Source organism: Mobula hypostoma, chromosome 5 (genome assembly GCF_963921235.1).
Source record: "Mobula hypostoma chromosome 5, sMobHyp1.1, whole genome shotgun sequence".
NCBI lineage: Eukaryota > Metazoa > Chordata > Chondrichthyes > Myliobatiformes > Myliobatidae > Mobula > Mobula hypostoma.
In genome coordinates, this window is record NC_086101.1 from 133,646,657 (window position 1) to 133,667,623 (window position 20,967).

General features: G+C 44.1%; 1 protein-coding gene across 4 annotated transcripts in view; it reads right to left on the bottom strand.

The window, feature by feature from the left end:
- plppr1 (phospholipid phosphatase related 1) overlaps window positions 1-20,967 on the bottom strand; it is a 136,190-nt gene that overhangs the window by 83,437 nt on the left and 31,786 nt on the right. The window lies entirely within an intron of this gene.

The following is a 20,967-nucleotide window of genomic DNA, read 5'->3' on the forward strand; positions in this document are numbered from 1 at the left end:
AATTAATATCCCTCTCAACTCCATTCTCCCGCCTTATCTTTGTAAACTTTAACATGCTTACTGTTCAAGAAGCTTTCAACCTCTACTTTAAATTCTACCTCACCTCTGTTCTAAAGGGATGTCCTTTTTTCTGAGGCTGTGCCCTCTGGTCCCAAACTTCCCCACTGTAGGATTCATCCTCTCTACATCCACTCTGTCAAGGGCTTTCAATATTCAACAGACTTCAATGAGATCTCCCCATCATTCTTCTAAACTCCAGCGAGTACAGGCCCAGAGCCATCTAATGCTTCTCGTACTGTATGTTAACCCTTTCATTCTTAAGATTGTTCTTGTGAACTTCATCTGGACGATCCCCACTTCCAACACATCCGTTCTTAGATAAGGGGTCCAAAACTGCTGATAATACTCCCAAGTGCAGTCTGAACAATGTCTTATAGATCCTCAGCATTACATTCTTGCTTTTATTTTCAAGTCCTCTCAAAATGAATGGTAATATTGCATTTGCCTTCCTTACAACTGATTCAACGTGGAATTTAACCTTTAGGGAACCCTGCACTCAGACTCCCACGTCCCTTTGCACCTCTGATTTTTGAATTTACTCCCAATTTATAAAATAGTCTACACCTTTACTCTTTCTATTAAACTGATGTTTAATTTCCTACAGACCCCCTCTTCATCTTCCATACTCTTCCTTCAAACACCTCAGATTTATGTGCCCTTTAATTTCTGGAAACTTCATCCCTGCTGAAATTCTGCAAGGCTTCTATTGTGGTGAAATCTCAGTATTTCTTATCTACTTCATTCTTTGACTAAACTTAAATCATGGCCATCTAGATTTGGAAGCTCCCCCTCTACTTTCATTGGAAATATGTTTGTTTGAGTGCTCACTAGCTCTTCTCAAATGCCTCACACTGGTCTGGCAATGGTCTGGCAACCTTCCAGCAGTGTTTCCAATCTCCTTTCCCTGAACCGTTTCTCAGCCAGCTTCCCATCTAGGAGCTCCCACCACAAAACAGCCAGCAGAGGAAATCATCTGGCTTCAGATGATGGAGGTGAGGTGGGGATTAGGCTGATTTTGGAATCCAGGTAGCTTGAACAACGTAATCATTTATCTGTGACGCTGATGTCATTGGGAGCGGGGGGTAGACATTTAAATAGGGACTAGCTAGGTAGCAGCAGAAGCTTCAGACTCTCCAACGCTGAAACATTAGACATGACCCTCCTTAACTAAAGTTTTTGCACTACTTATTTAATTTAGCCATTTAAAGTATTTTTTCCATTCTATTATTATGTATTGCATTGTACTGCTGCCGCAAAGACGACAAATTTCACGACATATGCCGGTAACATTAAACCTGATTCTGATTCTGATGACTCAATCAATGTTCGAAGGCACAGGTTCAGGATGTTTGCGAGTCTCATTTACCCCAAAAATTTCTATCACTATGTAAAATAAATGCACATACAGAACTGCCTTTGCTATCTAAACAACTCATAATGAATTTCTGAAATGTGATACAGCTGCAGTAAGCTGTGCACAGAAATGTTGCCCTCCACAATAGAATTTCTAGGACATTTACCAGATGACATGACAACTTGAGGCTCCATTTGTGGATGTTGGGGCCATAGCTCTTCCCAGTATTCCTAGCAATCAGCCTCAAAAAAGACACACCACTATTTGTGGACGTTTGTTGTGTATGAATTGACTGTCTTGTTTCCTGTGTTACAACAATGACCCACTTTAGAAGTGCTTAATTGGCTTATGGGACATCCTGAAGTCATGCCCTGTCTTTTCCAATCTCATGTTTCCTTCTACTTTTGATTTGAATCATTGGATACAGCTCAATTGTTCAATAACAAGTTCTACACCCAGCTCTCCAGCAGCACTCACATCTACGGTGATGAAGTGCTTTGACAGGCTGGTTATGGATAGAATTAACTCCTGTCTCAGCAAGGACTTGGACCCACCACGATATACGTATCGCCACAATGGGTCCACAGTGGATGCAACCTCATTGGCTTTTCATGCTGCCTTGGATCACCTGAACAATGCTAATACTTATATCAGGATGCTGTTTATTGATTACAGCTCAGCTTTTAACACAATCATTCCTACAGTTCTGATCAAAAAGCTCCAAAACCTGGGCCTTTGTACGCCCATGACTGTGAGGCTAGACGCAGCTCAAATGCCATCTGTAAATTGGCTGCCGACACAACTATTGTTAGCGGAATTTCAGATGGTGATGAGAGGGCATACAAAAGCGACATGTATCAGCTAGTTGAGTGGTGCTGCAGCAACAACCTTGCGGTCATTGTCAGTAAGGCCAAAGAACTGATTGAGGACTTCAGAAAGGGTAAGATGAGGGAGCACACACCAGTCCTCAGAGAGGGATCAGAAGTGGAAAGAATGAGCAATTTCGAGTTCCTGGGTGTCAACATCTCTGATTATATATCCTGAGCCCAGCATATTGATTCAGTTACAAAGAAGACTCAACAGTGGCTATATTTCATTAGGAGTTTGAGGAGATTTGGTGTGTCGTCAAAGACACTGGCAAGTTTCTACAGATATACTGTGGAGAGCATTCTAACAGGCTGCATCACTGTCTGATATGGGGGGTGGTGTGGCTACTGCACAGGATTGAAACTAGCTGCAGAGAGTTGTAAACTTAGTCAGCTCCATCAAGGGCACTAGCCCCCGTAGTATCCAGGACATCTTCAAGGAGTGATGCCTCAAAAAGGGCGGCATCCATCACTAAGTGCCCTCATCACCCAGGACATGCCCTCTTCTCATTGCTACCATCAGGAAGGAGTACAGAAGCCTGAAGGCACACACTCAATGATTCAGGAACAGCTTCTTCCCCTCTGCCATTTGATTTTTGAATGGACTTTGAACCCATGAACACTACCTCACTGTTTTTTGCACCACTTACGTATTTAATTTAACTGATAGATATATATATATACACACACACACATACATAAATCAAAGTATTGAGTACAGGAGATGGGATATTATGTTGAAGTTGTATAAGCCATTGGTGAGGCCTAATTTGGAGTACTGTGTGCAGTTTTGGTCAGCTACCTACAAGAAAGATGTAAATAAGGTTGAAATAGTACAGAGAAATTTACAAGGATGTTGCTGGGCCTGCAGGAACTGAGTTCTATGGAAAGATTGAATAGGTTAGGACTTTATCCCTTGGAATGTAGAAGATTGAGAGGTGATTTGACAGAAGTATACAAAATTATGAGGAGTATAGATAGAGTAAATGTAAACAAGCTTTTTCCACTGAGGTTGGGTGGGATTACAACTAGAGGTCATAGATTAAGGGTGAAAGGTTAAAAGTTTAGGGACATATGAGGGGAAACTTCTTTACTCAGAGAGCTCATGGGAGTGTGGAACAAGCTGCCAGCACAAGTGATGCAATGTGAGCTCATTTTCAATGTTTAAGAGAAGTCTAGATAGGTACATGGATGGTCGGGTTATGAAGGATTATGTCGATAGGAGTAGGCAGTTTAAATGGTTTGATATAGATCAAATGGGCCCAAAGGCCTGTTACTGTACTGTACCTTTCTCTGACTCTACTTATCAATTAGTTAAATTGATATTTTCTTAAAACCAATAACCTGTGAAGAATAACTTAAGTTAAATAAACTTCTCCCTGCCCTTTACCTGAAGGCAACCCCTGCATTTTTGTGACACCCACTACACTCAATTACTCTCCCTTCCAAATTCCAGAATGAAAGCAGGAAATGTCTGGGGTACCAAAGTGGCATAGTCATTTAAAAGAAGAACAAAATTTGGCTTTCAGTTTCTAACACCTATGTCAGGAGTTAGACTATTTACAGTGAGTTTAGGATTCTCTCCAGTGGTATGCTTTGAGGCAGCTGGCTATAGATGATCATAACATAAATCCAGCTTTAATACCTTGGTTGTCCAAGTCTGAGAAACATTTTCAAGGGTTGCTACTAATGAGGAAGTGAGGGAAGTATGTTGTCAAGCAGAACCTTTCTTCATCCAAAATTTAATAAAGCTGTAAATAAATTATAAGGGAGACTAGTGATGTGAACAGATTTATTGGACCTCAAAGGCAATTTGACGAGATTCATCACACAGTGAGAATGAGAGTATAGGAGACAATGAGAGAGGAAGAATGAAAGTTGTAGCTGGAAAAAAAGCAAGAGGAAGCAAAAGAGAGCAAATGAGAGAGAGCTTGAGTGAAATATGGGGCTAGTGTGCATGAGGAAGAGTGAAAACAAGACAAAGAAGAAGAGAAAGACAAAGTGTGTCCGTCTGTATGTATGAAAAAGAAAGGACATCAAAGAAAATAGAGCAAGTGTGTGAGAATGGGTGTCAGTGCCAGTGTGTATAGGTCAGAGAGAGTGAGATTGCAAATGGCAAAGTAACTGTACAATGTGAATATGTAACAGTGGTAAAGAGTCAGATAGACAGAAAGACTGACAGAGAGTACTGAAGAACTGCCCAAGGGTTTAACATCCACAAAAGGACCTTTTGACTATTCCATGCCTCAAAGATATTCATGCTTGCTTTCTTTTGTTATTTTCCCTTTGCTAGATGATCCGATTCCACTGAAATCAATACGTCAACTAGAAAGGTCTCTTCATTCAGCCCCCTGGTAATAAATCAGGCCATGCATTACCTACTCTGTCCTTCTAATGGTCAACATCATGCTTCAAGCGATGGCCTTATTAGTTTGACGTGGTTAACAGTTTAGTTCAGGATCACTCATGGCTCAGTGAATGGTGCCTGTACCTCTCTGTCTGAATGTTGTAGGTTCAAGTCCCAATGTGCAACTTGACTGCAGAAACCTAAGCTGCTGTACTGACTGCTCCATTTGTCAGATACACTGCCTAATGGATGAGGCAGAGCCTATATCCCTTTGATGTGTCAGAGCAAATGTGTGTCCACACTGTGACAGCCAATCTCCACAGTAAGCCTTTCATCTGACATAGAATTACAGAAAGCTCCCAGCATGTTTCTGCACTAAAATTGCAGCTGCGCTTCATTCATCTGTTGAAATTTGTTTCAATTGCTCAAGAAATATCAATTAAATCACTGAACCGGTGAGCCACAGAGCCCTACTGGAAATTCACCATTGGTTAGTCATGCTGGACGCACAGAGTGATGGCAGCCATGGACAGTACTCTGAAAATGGGCTTCCATAGAACTGAGCTCCTGCAGCCCCTGTGTTGCACATTTGGTGCCAACAACCGAGAGCTCATTTTCACTTTGCACTTGTTTCAACTTTTTTGCTTTATGCAGCAGCTTAGTGGAACTCATCCTGAGAATGGAGACTGAAGTCTAATCTTTGGCCTTCTGGAGTACTGCTGAATGGCTCAGCTGGATGCCTATCCTCAGCAAGGCATCTTTCTGACCTCTAACCAGCCGTGTTGACCTGTTCTGTCCTCAGATCCAATTCTGGCCTTCCCTCCTTCCTTTTGTCTTCAAAGCCATTCACACCCAGAAATAAAAGTCTTTGCACTTCCCTTCCCTCCCCAAACCTACTGCTGCAATAAATAGCGAGGCAAAATTTGGATTAATCAAGTCCCAAGTTGACAAAGGCAGTACTTAGACATTTTGTGAAAGAGACAACACTGCCAAGGGGCTGAATTGCTCTCTCTGGGTTGCTGTTGGACTTTAGGTGCAACAAATACCACTTGGAACAGATGTAGGATTGAGGAAAAACTGTGAGAAGGGCTTTGAATTGGCACAAAGTTCACAGTCCCCCAGATAGAAGTGATCCCCTTCCTCCTGTATTTTTCTGAGTTATGGACTCCATTCAACAAGTATCTGTAACATTGGATGTTTCCTCTGGTGGGGAGTCTAAGACCAGAGGACACAGCTTCACAGTAGAGGAGCATTCTTTTACAATGGAGATGAGGAGAAATTTCTTTAGCTAATGAATGGTGAATGTGTGGAAGCCAAGTCATTGGGTATATTTAAGGCAGAGGTTGATAGATTCATGATTAGTCAGAGCATGAAGGGATATGGGGAGAAGGGAGGAAATAGGGGGCTGAGAGGGAAAATGGATCAGCCACAATGAAATGGCAGAGCAGACTTGATGGGCCAAGTGGCCTAATTCTGCTCCTGTATCTTATGGTCTTATGATCTCAAAGTAATGGAGAGATACCATCAGCTGAATTTACAAAGTCCTCCAGATTCAGTGAAAAGAGAATCAACCAAACATCACTATTACTTCTCAGGTCAACACCCCCAACACTGATGTCCTATTTAGTCTCAGTCAACTCCAATAGGCAGGCATGTCATTCACATGCCCCACAGTAAACTCCTGAAAGAAATTCTTTACTCCAAGTTTTGTCACAGGAAGGGATTACAAGGAAGTCGAAGGAAAAGATTCACAGATGTTCTTAAAACCAGGATGGGGGACTAAAGTAGAAGACAAAGGTAGAGCTAGGAGTGCTTGCATGGAACCAAGTTATGGCTGCCTTTGTCAGTTTACAGTTCAGTCCTACTTGGGCCCCCTCTCCCAACACTTGTTCCATTATAATGATGACTGCATTGGTGCTGCTTACTTGAAAATATCATCACTTTTGCAGCAAATCTCCATTCCCACTCACTTCCAAATGGTCCATCATTTACTTCCTGGATCATTCCAATATCATCTCAAAAGGTAAGGCTGCCACAAACATCTATAATAACCCACAGATCCTCCCCCACCACAAGATTTCATCTCACCCTGCCTCCTGTGAGGAAACCTGTCGATTCTCCAAGCTCCCCATCACTGTTCCGATTGCTCCAAATTTTTGATATTCCATACGATCTTTCTTTACTTTTTTCCCCATTCATTCACAATATGGACATTGCTGGCAAAAAGCATCATTTATTATTCAGCTCTAACTGTGTCACTTCAGAGCTGGTCATGTCCCTAAGTCATGGACAGGCCAACCAGGAGAGGACGGCAGATTTTCTGCCTTGAATAGCAGCAGTGTAAAAAATGAGAATGTTTCACAATCCAGAAGTTTCCAGGATGAGTGAGGAATGTGGCTGAGGTTGAATCAATTTCGCTCAATAACAGCAGTGCAGTTTCCAAGCAAGATTAACAGGAAATTTACCCAATCATCTCCACCTTGACCAGCGACATCATTGTCACTGTATGCTGTTTTTATTTGATGCCTTTACATTAGTCATGCCGGGCCAGGTGGATTCAAGGGGCTGGATGTTGGGACCAGAGGTGAGGGTAAGGCTGGTTCTGCTTGTTGCTCTGTGACATTCACTCTGCTCCTCACTGCACTGAGGCCAAGAGTGTGGGCCTGCTCTGGGCTCTGTGTCTGCAGACCCTATGACATTCACTCTGCTCCACACTGAACTGAGGCTGAGGCTGTGGGCCTGCTCCGAGTTCCATAGCTGGGATACCATGACATTTACTCCGCTCCTCACTGCACTGAGGCCGAGAGTGTGGGCCTGCTCTGGGCTCTGTGTCTGCAGACCCCATGACATTCACTCTGCTCCTCACTGAACTGAGACTGAGGCTGTGGGCCTGCTCCGGGTTCCATAGCTGGGGATACCATGACATTCACTCCGCTGGGTGCTGAACTGAGGCTGAGAAGGTGGACCTGCTCTGGCTGCTCCAAGCTTCATGTCTGAGAACTCACTTTCATCCTAAATACTATTTGCTTACTTTTATTCATAGCACGATTTGATTTTTTCTCTCTCTCTGCACATTAGGTGCTTATTGGGATTTTTTTAATGAGATCTTTCGGGTTTCTTTTTTGTTGCTGCCTCTAAGGAGACAAATCTCAAAGTAGTATAATGTATACATACTTTGATAATAAATGTGCTTTGATCTTGAACTTTGAACTTTGCATTTTCTGCAGCAGAGTTACAAATACTAGCCTTTAATTCCCAGATACTTCAAACTGACCCTTAAAGGGATGGCAACACTACGTGTAAGGCTCAGCTGAGATTTAGTGATTAAGCTGTTAAAGTATGAAGCAAATTACATTTGTGCACTGAAGAAACCCAGCTAAATGCGTAGTGTGTTCATAATCAAGAGACTGCCTCCAGGTGGTAATGAGTAAGGCTGATAATTGACAGGAGGAGGTGGGGATGTGAGCAGGAGAGGGGATGGCCTGAGGCAAGAGAAAGTGATGGAGAAATATTCACACATCACAGTCCCTGCATGAAACAAATGCAAACCTCCCACTCACATCACGGCCTGCATTGAAATGCACTCTTTTCACATTCCCTGCTCATTTAACCCCACAATGCTGCTTAGTGTCATACAGACCCCACTTCATTTCAGACCTATTAGAGAATGCACAATAATGTCTGTTGGATACATTTAAAGGTAAACTGTGTCAGTGGCTCAGCAGGCAAAGGTGAAAGAAAAACGCTAACAGATCAGGATAATGAGGGCTAAGAGGAGGAAGTTTATGCAAAATATGAACTCCAGTGGGAATCTATGGAGTTCCTGTGTGGCGAAATTCTCTACAATTCTGAGTCTAACAATGCACAGATTCCACATTTTTCAGAAAATGTTCCAGATGCAGTCATTCACTAGGTATAATTAGATGAAAACGTTGTTCCTCAAATATTGTCTCTAAATCCCTTCGACCTATTAGTGAAAATGACTCACTATAGCCTTCCCAGACTTGGTGATATGATCCGTCTATTTTAAAATGATTGACAGATTGAGCTTCCAAGATCACTGAGCTGACACTATAGTTATTGATCCAGTAACGGTGACAGTCTCAAAGCATAAGCACATTAACCCAAAGGGCTAACTCTTGCTTTTTGCAGTCCATGAAACTTTCTTTTAAATTCTAAGGTAATTCCAACAGAGAGCAGTTAATGGAACTAAGCAGGTACATTCTAATTATATGCCCTACAGTGGAGCCATGCTGTGCAATCTCTGATCTAGGAACCTTGTCGTGAAATCATAATAGGTTATGAAATCTCAGTAAAGAAGTGGAACATATTGAGTATGCTTTCTTTCTGGAACAGTAATTTATCCCACACCCCTACTCTTTCTGCACAGACCAGGACATGTTTTCACCAGCAGGATTTTAACCAGTTCCTACCTTACAAGAGAGCCTACACTTCAGATCATGCACAGACGCAATTCTGGGACGTCCTGAAATGGCAGAGTAAGGTGATCCGTGATCATTGTTGGAAATGTGACGGGCAGATTGTGCGCAGGAAGCTCCCATGTATAACCTGCGCTGATGAACACGTATTTCACCTACTGGAAAATGCACCTGGAATAACCTCCCCGCTTTTCTTCACCATGATATCAGAGGATCGTTTACATCCACGCCACAAGAGTAAACCAGGCTGAGATAAGACATCTTAAATTGGAGGTGGCAACTCCAGCAGCTGAGCACTCTCCCACACAAGCTATGCAAGTGCCAGCCAAGGTTTTTATTATTTAAACTTTGAAGTGGGATGTGAATCCCGAACTTTCTGCCCCTTGTGTGTTTGCCATGCACTAAGCCAATGCTAACACTTCATGTAATTATCAAGGCTGCATTAAGGGCAAGAAGGAAAAAGATGGTAGAGGAATGAACACAAGGATACATCTGTAGGTGCAGATACAATAGTCGGTGGGTGAAACTTTATATCGACATTTAAAAGACTGGTTTAAAGGCTTTTGCACAGTAGGCCTGATGCAATATTCAGTTAATCCTAATCTTCTATAAATCCTCACTGCAGTTTATACATAGGAGATATTTTGGAGGAAAGAGGCCAGTTGAACAATGCTTGGCTATATCTTTCTAAGCCTCCCTCACTACCGTGAATCACTGCCAGCTTCTGCCCACTAACACTTACCTATCCACATGCTGACAAGTCTGCTCTCTATACCAATGATTAACTACTCAGCCTTGGCATCACTCCCTTTGACAGCTCCCTGTGAGATGATTGCAAAGGCCTGTGAACTGCTAAATATATCTCCAATACAGAAATATTTAAAAACCAACTAAACTAAAACAAATCATAAATTTTTTAAAAAATTATTTAATTTGAAACATATCAAAAATGCTAAAAAACTATTAAAGAGTAAAATAAAAATTGACTTCTTGTTCATAGAGTCATAGAGTGAAACAGCTCAAAAACAGGCCCTTCGGACCATCGACTCAGTACTGACCATCAACTACGCATTTACACTAATTCCACATTAATCCCAGTTTTTATTCTCCCCATTTTTTTTACCAACTCTCCCAGAATTCCACCACTCACCACACACCCGAGGCAACCGAAGGTGGACCATCAACCACCGTGTCCCTGCAGTGTGGGATAAAAATCATGCAGTCACAGAAGGAACATGCAAACTCCCCACACACATGAACACTCCAGGTCACTGGAAGTGTGAGCTTGTGGCTTCTCTGTCTAAGCCAACATGCCATCCAGTACTACTGGAGGGTTGGTGGGGGGGGGGGGGTGTAGGGATGACCAATATCCATATCCAGTCACACAGTCACTGTGGCAAAAAAGATGCCAAGTTTCAAACACCACACAAGTGACGCGGTTTCAAAGGAAAAACATGTGCATGCCTTTGAGGCTGCAGAACATTTTTTAAAATGGCAAAGGAATAGTGGTTGTATCATCTGTAGCTCAGGAGACCTTTGGCTAGGGGTAATATTCCCAGGACAGCTGGGTCAGTGAGGGACCTGTGTTTGGGAGATTGCTGTTAAACCATGGAGGAAGGCAAGGGAAGACAATAAAGAATGAAGTCATACTTATAGATCTTAATGAGGCTGTAACCTGTTCAATCCCTTCGTGCATGTTTATTAAAGCAGAGGAAGAGATGGTTCCTTAGTACAGGCTTGGACGCCTGAGACCAGCTAATCCTGCTCTCTACAAATTTGCTATCGTTAGCAGTTCAATTCTGCCACCCTCCTTTGTTTTGAAAATATAAATATTCATGAAACATTTTAAAAGAGACTTCAATGAAAGATGTATCAGTCTATTAACTATGGATTATTGCATACAGTGCATACATTGCTCTGCGACAACACTGGTGCCAAGCTGTATCAGCCCTTGCCCTTCTCTTGGACAACATCGGTGTCGTGGAGAGGAGAGACTTGCAGCATGGGCAACTGCTGGTCTTCCATACAACCTTGCCCAGGCCTGCGCCCTGGAGAGAATCTCTCATGACTCTATCACTCACCTATACATAAGGAGCAAATTACTATACTCAGTTAAGCTGCTAATCTGCAAGCCTTTGGGATGTGAGAGGAAACCAGAGCAGTTTTAAGGAGGACATGACAACACCCACAGTCAGAATTGAACCCAAGTCCTATTGTTGTGAAGCAGTGAGCTAATGATGTTTTAATAAAGTTACTTTAAAAATGAAGAAGATATAACATTAGACAGCTTCTATATGGTGTTCTCATTCATTGCAAAGATCATCTTTAAATGAAGCCAGTCCAGTTTAAAGCTACTTTCAGAATAAATGCAATTTATTATTATTAAGGCATCCATTAGTCTTGTGAGACCATGGATCAAAGGTAGGGAGATGAATGTGAGCGAATAAAATAGGATTAGCATAGTTACTGATCGTGGTTCATGATCAGCGTGGACTTGAAGGACTGGAAGTCCCGCTTCTCTACATCTTTGCTATGTGCCCACAAATTATTTCCCAGTACTGATGAAATATGACCAATCTGAAACATTAACTCTATTTCATTAGACAGTACAGCCCAGGAACAGGCCATTTGGCCCACAGCATCTGTGCTGACCATGATGAGTTGTGAAACTAATCCCGCCTGACTGCACATATTCCATATTCTTCCATTCTTTTCATGTTGATAACTCTCTATAAATACCTCTTAAACACCACTTTTTGTATCTGCTTCCATCGCCTTAACTGGTAGTGTGATCCTGTGTAAAAAAAAACTTGCCTTCCTCAGTCCCTTTGAACTTTCCCCCTCTCATCCTAAAGCTATGCTCTTTCGTATTCGACATTTCTACCCTGGGAAAGTGACTCTGACAATCTACCCCATCTATCCCTTTCATTCCACGAGCTTCTTTCAAGTCTCCTCTCAGCCTTGGATACGCCAGAGAAAACAATCCCAGTCTTTCCAGCCTCTCTTTATAGCTAATATCCTCTAATTGCTTTGCATGGTTGCCTGACCTGAGCATTTCCAGTGCTTTCTGCTGTTAGGATCCAGAAGCTAAAGTCTTTTCCTTGGTGTCATTTTGGGGGGCCACAAGCAGAAAGCTCCCAATGAGCCAGTGGCCACAGGCTTCTCTATCTAGGGTACATTTCAAGTACGAATGTAACCTCAGAAAAGGGGAGGAAGTCAGCTTGGCCTTCCAATAGACAATGGAAGCTGTTATGTGGTTCTTTGTAAGCACTAACAGATCCTGTACTGGGCTTTGAAGCATCCCGAACAATGTTTAGCATTCACACAAGAATGATTTCTTTTCTTTTATGGGTCACATCTGACCCGACGAGCCTCCACCCCCAGTACCCTCAGGGGCTGAAAAAGCAAGCCATACAATTGCAGAGTTTCTCAGTTCTTGTCCTTTGCGTCTGAATTCTTGGTTTTCAAACCAACAGACAGAAGAATGATGGATGTGCCTGCTGCTAAAAGTCATGGGAAGAATGCCTTTTTAACATGATCGTGACAAGGAAGCTCCCTGAACTTAGCATCCTCCCTGCCTGCTGAGCTAAAAGAGACTTTATAACTCTCTGGCTTCTAACTTTCTCAAGCTGCTACCCCAATCTTATCCAAAAACATTGTCTGAAGTGACACCTTATTAAGTGCTCAGGTAACTTCAGACAACTTGTAAATAATGACGTGTCCTCTTTACAGTTCACTGCTTTGTTTGAAACAACAGGCTGTGATATCACTGCCTAATTTACATAAATATGTACCAATGAATATTGTGACAATGTTACTTTAAACTCTAGGCTTTCTCAAAATATGCACATAATCATAGAAATGCAAAAAGCATTCTTTCAAGAACCAGGGCAAATTTGATCTCAGTCACGACTTGGAATATTGTTATCCTTTTAGAAGTTATCTGCTTATAAAAGAGACCTCAACAGCTGTATAGAGTTGCAATTTCGTGCTGAAGTTGTGATGTCTATTTTGTCTTTAAACAGAGCAGCCCTGCTAGTTTGGAGGCTTTTTTTGCTTTCAATCGCCGTGCATCTGTACCGATATCTTATACAACTGTGATCATTCATAAACAAGAGAAAATCTGCAGATGCCCGTCGAAGAGTCTCGGCCCGAGATGTCGTCTGTACTCCTTTCCGTAGATGCTGCGTGGTCTACTGAGTTCCTCGAGCATTTTGAGTGTGTGACCATTTTTCCTTGACTAATAGGCTAAGGTGTAGTTGGATGAGGACAAGTGACACCTCAGTGCTGAAAAATTGATGGGATGAGTCTCGATGATGCATCAAGCTCACCACAGCATTTCACCCTCTGATGGTAGTCTGGATTGGAAGCTGAACACAACCCATTTGTGTTGTAATATTCTTTGCTGAAGAAATTTTGGACAAGTTCTGTACACATACTTTAATAATAAATTTATTTTAGATCGTAGAGTTATACTGAATGGAAACAGGCTCTTCAACCAAACATATCCATGCTGACCTGCTTGCTAATCCCATTTGCCTGTGTTTGGGTCATATCCTTTTTAAAGCTTTTCCATCCACGTGCCTGTCTAAATGTCTTTAAATTGTCATTGTACAGTGGCATGCAAAGGTTTGAGCACACCTGGTCAAAATTTCTGTTACTGTGAATAGTTAAGTGAGTAGAAGATGAACTGATCTCCAAAAGTCATAAAGTTAAAGATGAAACATTCTTTTCAACGTTTTAAGCAAGATTAGTGTATTATTTTTGTTTTGTACAATTTTAGAGTGAACAAAAGGAAAGAAGCACCATGCAAAAGTTTGGGGACCCCAAGAGATTTGAGCTCTCAGATAACTTTTACCAAGTTCTCAGACCTTAATTAGCTTGTTAGGGCTACGGCTTGTTCACAGTCATCGTTAGGAAAGGCCAGCTGATGCAAATTTCAAAGCTTTATAAATACCCTGACTCCTCAAACCTTGTCCCAACAATCAGCAGCCATGGGCTCCTCTAAGCAGTTGCCTAGCACCCTGAAAATTAAAATAAATGTGCCCACAAAGCAGGAGAAGGTTATAAGAAAATAGGAAAGCGTTCTCAGGTCACTGTTCGTAATGTAATTAAGAAATGGCAGTTAACAGGAATGGTGGAGGTCAAGTTGAGGTCTGGAAGACCAAGAAAACTTTCCAAGAGCACTGCTCATAGGATTGCTAGAAAGGCAAATCAAAACCCCTGTTTGACTGCAAAAGACCTTCAGGAAGATTTAGCAGACTCTGGAGTGGTAGTACACTGTTCTACTGTGCAGTGACACCTGCACAAATATGACCTTCATGGAAGAGTCATCAGAAGAAAACCTTTCCTGTGTCCTCGCCACAAAATTCAGTGTCAGAAGTTTGCAAAGGAACATCTAAACAAGCCTGATGCATTTTGGAAACAAGTCCTGTGGACTGATGAAGTTAAAATAGAACTTTTTGGCCTCAATGAGCAAAGGTATGTTTGGAGAAAAAAGGGTGCAGAGTTTCATGAAAAGAACACTTCTCCAACTGCTAAGCACGGGGGTGGATCGATCATGCTTTGGGCTTGTGTTGCAGCCAGTGGCACAGGGAACATTTACTGGTAGAGGGAAGAATGAATTCAATTAAATTCCAACAAATTCTGGAAGCAAACATCTCTCCATCTGTAAAAAAGTGTCATATTGGGGGGTGTTGGGAACAGACCCAAATGCAAGACACAGACACTGAAGTTGTAGGAACAGGACTTGACCAGAGAACTAGAGTTAGGGATGGGACTGGAAGCAGACAAGGGGTTGGGACAGGAACACAGACTAGGCTAGGGAAACAGGACCAGGATGAGGGACTGGGAACAAGGAGCCTGGGCATGGACTCCGAGCCAGAGACTGGATAAGGACCCAGAACCTGGGTCTTGACTCGGGCTCGGACCCCAAAACCAGGCGAAGACGTGGCGAGGCTTGGGTTCCTGGAGAACAGGCAAAGATGTGGCAAGGCTCGGGTTCCTGGAGGCTCAATGAGGACATGACGGGGCAAGGGTAGTTCAAGTCAACTCCTGGGCAGGACACAGGACTCACGCCCATAGAGGCAAGGACAGGAAGGGACAGACCCAACCATAGGGTAACAGTAAACAGCCTGGCTTACCCAACAGAGGCAAGGGACAGGAAGGGAGCTAGGTCCGGGGTGGCTCCAAGACCCAAGGCAGCTGGTAACCTTGGCAGGCTACGGAACAGCCAAATCCATATCCTAATTACCGCACTAGCCTTCCACCAGTGGGTTGCTCCAGGGGGAGACTGACAAGACAACCCAGCAACCACACTCGATCCCAGGGCCACTTACATTCCCAACTCCAAGATGAGCATCAGGTGCTTATCGTTAAGTCCAACCAAAACCAGGGACAGCCGGAAGACCCGGAGTCCGGAGTCCGCGGACCGGACTGTGAACCGGAATGCGGACTTCAGACCAGACCATGACAAAAAACTGATGATGAAAAGAGGATGGCTTCTACAGCAAGATTATGATCCTAAACACACCTCAAAATCCACAATGGACTACCTCAAGAGTCATAAGTTAAAGGTTTTGCCATGGCCCTCACAGTCCCCCGACCTAAACATGATCAAAAATCTGTGGATAGACCTCAAAAGAGCAGTGCATGCAAGACGGCCCAATAATCTCACAGAACTAGAAGCTTTTTGCAAGGAAGAATGGGCGAAAATCCTCCAAACAGAATTGAAAGACTCTTAGCTGGCTACAGAAAGCGTTTACAAGCTGTGATACTTGCCAAAGTGGGTGTTACTAAGTACTGACAATGCAGGGTGCCCAAACTTTTGCTTTGGGCCCTTTTCATTTTCTGTTATTTTGAAACTGTAAAAGATGGAAATAAAAAAGTAATCTTGCTTAAAATACTAAAGAAATGTATCTTTAACTTTATGCCTTTTGGAAATCAGGTCATCTTTTACTCGCTTAGCTATTCACAGTAACAGAAACTTTGACCAGGGGTGCCGAACTTTTGCATGCCACTGTATAACTACCCAACTCAGCAACTTTCTCTGGCAGCTCGTGCCATATGCCCACCATCATGTATGTGAAAAAGTTACCCTTCAGTTCCTCTCTAAATTTTTCCCTTTCCTCTTTGATTCTATCCCCTCTGGTTTTAGAGTCCCCGACCCTAGGAAAACACTGTGCTTATTCACCTTCCCAGCACAACCTCATTCCAGTGCAGCAGAAAATTGTGTGTTAAAGGAAGACCTGCATTGGTATACCAACTGTCATCGGGCCAATCTGTCTAAAAACATGTTAGAACCAACTTCTCTGGTACAGGCACTCTTGTAATATAAGAAACAGCACAGCAAGTTCCCACAAATAGCAAAGTAATAATGACTAGAACATCTGCCTTTAAGAAAATCCTGACAATTCTGGAAAATGTTTCTTACACTCTGCATGCCACCTTGGCTGAACAGAGGAAGACTTTTAGTCATAGACTAAGACAACTGCGCTGCTATATGAGTTCATTCTTACCCTCGACCATTAGGCTCTATAATGAGTCAACCTTTTGCCGGGGTAGTGATGATCCATTCCTGTTAGACTGTTTGTGGTAACTTATTTTTTATTCTTTCTTACTTCTCTTCCAATATTTGTATATTTGTATATCTGTGAACTTGTGACACTGTAGTTTCCTTTGGGATCAATGAAGTATCTATCTATCTACCTGTCTTTCACTGTTGACTATGTTAGGCAGAATTCTCAAGTTCCTTGCTGTAGAGCTAAGAAACATTTGCCTGGGGGGGGGGGGGGCAGAGGGAGCATCAGTTTAGAAGTAACACATACACGTACACATGGTCAGGTGGTCGGCGACTAAACTGGCTCCCCCACCAGACTTGCCTGGTGAGGAGGGTGGCTAGACACCCTGCAGGACAAAAAACAAGACCTGTCAAAGGGCTGATGAACCCTCTCGTAGGGTCAACGGCCATCTAGCAAACACGGCCGTGAAGCGCGGAAAGGGCATCCCTTGCATCAAAGCTTGGTCTGGCTACTCACTGCAACAGAACTTCCTCCAGCCATCTTGGACCCCAACATGCCACTGAATCCGGGAGGGGATGTCGAGAGGGTGGGTCTGGACCTGTGCAACCCCCTATTCACCTAAAATCCATTCACGCACACGCTGTTCCTTTCTGAGGAGTGGGGTATCCTCAACACACCCAAGTCCTGTAGCGATGGACAAGTGGCAAAGCGGTAGGCTTGACCAGCTGGGAGCCATAGTCACAAGTCTCCATGCAGGCAGCAGGGGGAGAGTGGTCGCACATGGATTACAGAGCGGAGATCCAGTGAGGCAGCGGGGGAGAGTGGTCGCACGTGGAGTACAGAGCAGAGATCCAGTGAGGCAGCATCCTCTGCGTCTGAGCAGCCCTGTTTAGGGAGGCACTGGTCACCCTATCATTAGGGAAGGGCCTAGAAAAGGTGGCTCAAACAAAGCCCGCTCACATCAACCTGGCCAGTCTGCCACGGCTGGTGGGTCGTCCAACTCTAGCGGTAAGAATCACAAGCAGAATCTGATCGTTGCCTCATGGAACATATGAACTCTGTTGGACAATGCTAACTCAGATCGCCCAGAGAGACGCACTGCACTTGTTGCTCATGTGCTCAAGGAGTACAGAGTGGGCATTGCGGCTCTCCAGGAGTCCCGACTTGCTGAAGAGGGCGTGCATTGTGAAGAGAAGGGAGGGTACACATTCTTCTGGTCTGGCAGGCCCAAAGAAGAACGAAGAGAATCTGGTGTGTGTTTGGCTATCAAGAACTGCTTCGCAGCAAAGCTACCAACCCTGCCTGTTGCTGTAAATGACCAAATCTAGACCTTGCGTACACCTTTGCAAGGAAAACGCCACCTCACCATAGTCAACGTTTACGCCCCAAGTCTGACTAATCCCAATGTAGTCAAGGAAGCATTCTACAGTGAGCTGAAAACCACCATCAGTAGCGTGGCAACTTCTGATAAGCTGCTGTTGCTGGGAGACTTTAATGCTCGGGTTGGCAAGGAGTCCACTGTGTGGCCCGGTGTGATTGGACGCCAAGGGGTTGGCAACGGTATCAGTAACGGTCTACTGCTCCTCTCGATATGCACAGAATTCAAACTGTGCATTACTAACACACTATTCAGATTACCAGACAAGCTCAAATGCACATGGATGCATCCACGACCTAAAAGCTGGCGTCTCATTGACTATGTCATCACTCGACAACGAGACATCTCTGACGTTCGTATCACCAGAGTTAAGCGTGGAGCTGAGTGCTCAGCTGATCATCAGATGGTGTGGTCGGATCTACGTTTATCGATCAAACCTCCACGCAGACTGAACACTGCCAAACCACCCAAAAAACTGAACACCACCAAATTGAAACATCGCGAGTGTGTTGATGTCCTGAAATCCTCTATGGAAACTGCTCTAAGCAGACTGGTTGAGAATCCACCAGACGATATTACTGAGCACTGGAATACCTTCAAAGAAACGGTCTACAGCACTACCCAGCACACCTTGGGGAAAGTCAAGTGCAAGCATCGGGACTGGTTTGATGAGAGCAACCAATCTGTGCAAGACCTTCTAAGAGCTAAGGCAGCTTCACACCAGGCTCTTCTTCAACACCCGAACTCAAGTTCCAAAAAACATGCCTTTTTGAGTGCAAAATCAACTTTGCAGAGGCAGCTCAGAGCTATGAAAGACCAGTGGTGGACGAACAAGTCCAAGGAGTTACAAGCCTTCGCTGACTATAATGACTCAAGAAGCTTCTATTGAGCATCAAAGTTGTGTATGGTCCATAAAAACAAGGCACCTCACAACTCCTGAGCAAGGACAGTACATCCATCTTCACTGAGAAGTCAGAGCACATGAAAAGATGGCAAGAACACTTCCACGAACTGCTGAACAGACCAGGAACCATCACCGATGAAGCACTGGGCAGAGTACACCCTCGACCCATACTGTTCGAGCTAGATGCTCCCCTACTCTTCACGAGGTCATCAAAGCCATCAAACAGCTAAAACCCAACAAAGCACCAGGGCCTGACGGTATCGCAGCTGAGAACTACCAGTATGGTGGTCACACATTGACATCATGCCTGCACCAGCTGTTCACAAAGTTGTGGGGGAGCTGCAGAACTACCACAAGACTTCAAAGATGCATCAATGGTGACCATCCACAAGAACAAGGGAGACAAGAGAGACTGCAACAATTACTGTGGCATCTGTCTTCTTTCAGTTGCGGGAAAATGCCTCATGAAGATGATCCTTAGGTGCTTGGTGTCCAACATCAGTGACAACATCCTTCCAGAAAGTCGGTGTGGTTTTCGAACAGGCCGTATTACAGTGGACATGACCTTTTCACTGAGGCAGCTCCAAGAGAAATGTGTTGAGCAGCAGAGAAGTCTCTATGTCACATTTGTTGATCTAACCGAAGCATTTGACACTGTTGGTAGAGATGGCCTGTGGGAGCTCCTACCAAAATTCAGTTGCCTCCCACACCTAACCAACATCATCTGTCAGTTCCACGAAGGCATGGAAGGCCGCATCAACATGTGTGGTGAGTTGTCAGACCCATTTTCCATCAGCAACGGCGTAAAACAGGGTTGTGTTCAGGCTCATACTCTGTTTGGACTATTCTTCAGGATGCCACATCAGACCTGAAGTTGGGTCTTCCTACAAATGAGGGCTGATGGCGGGCTCCTCAACCTCACAAGATTGAGAGCAAAAACAGAAGTCAGGGACATTGTGGCGCATGACCTACAGTCTGCTGATGACTGTGCACTGGTTGCCCACTCTCTCGAAGACTTACAGGAGATCACCAGTCACTTTGCCAGTGCAACCAAAAGCTTCAGACTGACAATCAGCCTGAAAAAGATGGAAGTTTTGTACCAACCGGCTCCTGGCTCAAGCTATGAAGAACCAACTGTCCTCATTGATGACACTCATCGCAATGCTGTCAAAAAGTTCTGCTATCTGGGCAGCATAATAACATCCTCAGCTTCTGTGGATGTAGAGATTGAGTCAAGAACCAGAAAAGCCTGCTTTGCCTTTGGTCAGCTGAAAGATCGAGTTTGGTCACAGAACATCAGGTTGGCCACCAAGTGCAAGGTATACAGGGTCGTTGTCATATCAACCTTGTTATATGGATGTGAGACATGGTGCCCATATCAGAGACACTTACGCCAGCTTGACCAACTGGAACAGCGTCACCTACGTTCTCTGATGAGGATCACCTGGCGAGACAAGGTCTCCACTACCGAGGTCCTCTCTCGAGCCAGAATGCCAGCAGTTTCAGCCTTGGTGATGTCAGCCCAACTGCGCTGGGCAGGACATGTTGTCAGAATGCCTGATGGAAGACTGCCCAAGGACATCTTGTACGGCCAACTGTCTAGCGGTACCGAAAACGAGGAGGTCAGCGACTATGGTACAAGGATGTTCTGCACAGGAGGCTCAAGATCGCTCACAGTAGAGGGACGCCATCAGAAAAGGTGTGGACGCTGCTGAGAACAAGCTCAACGAGGCAACAGAGGAAAGGCACAGGAAGCGTCACAACAGACCTTCTGCCCCTGCTGCCCCTCCAGGCCTCACCTGCCAAGTCTGTGGCAAGCAGTGCCTGTCAATGATCGGCCTGTATTACCACTCCAGGACACACATATCAAACCCCACTAACTGACTGAAAGGAACCATCATCATCCTGTGCGATGAATAGCCAGAGAGAGAGGGAACACATACAAAATACTGGAGGAACACAGCAGGTCAGACAGCATCTCTGGCGGGGAATGAACAGTCAACATTTTAGGCTGAGACCCTTTAACAGGCCAAGAAGGATCTCAGCCCGAAATATTGACTGTTCATTTCTCTCCACAGATGCTGTTTGATCTGCTGAGT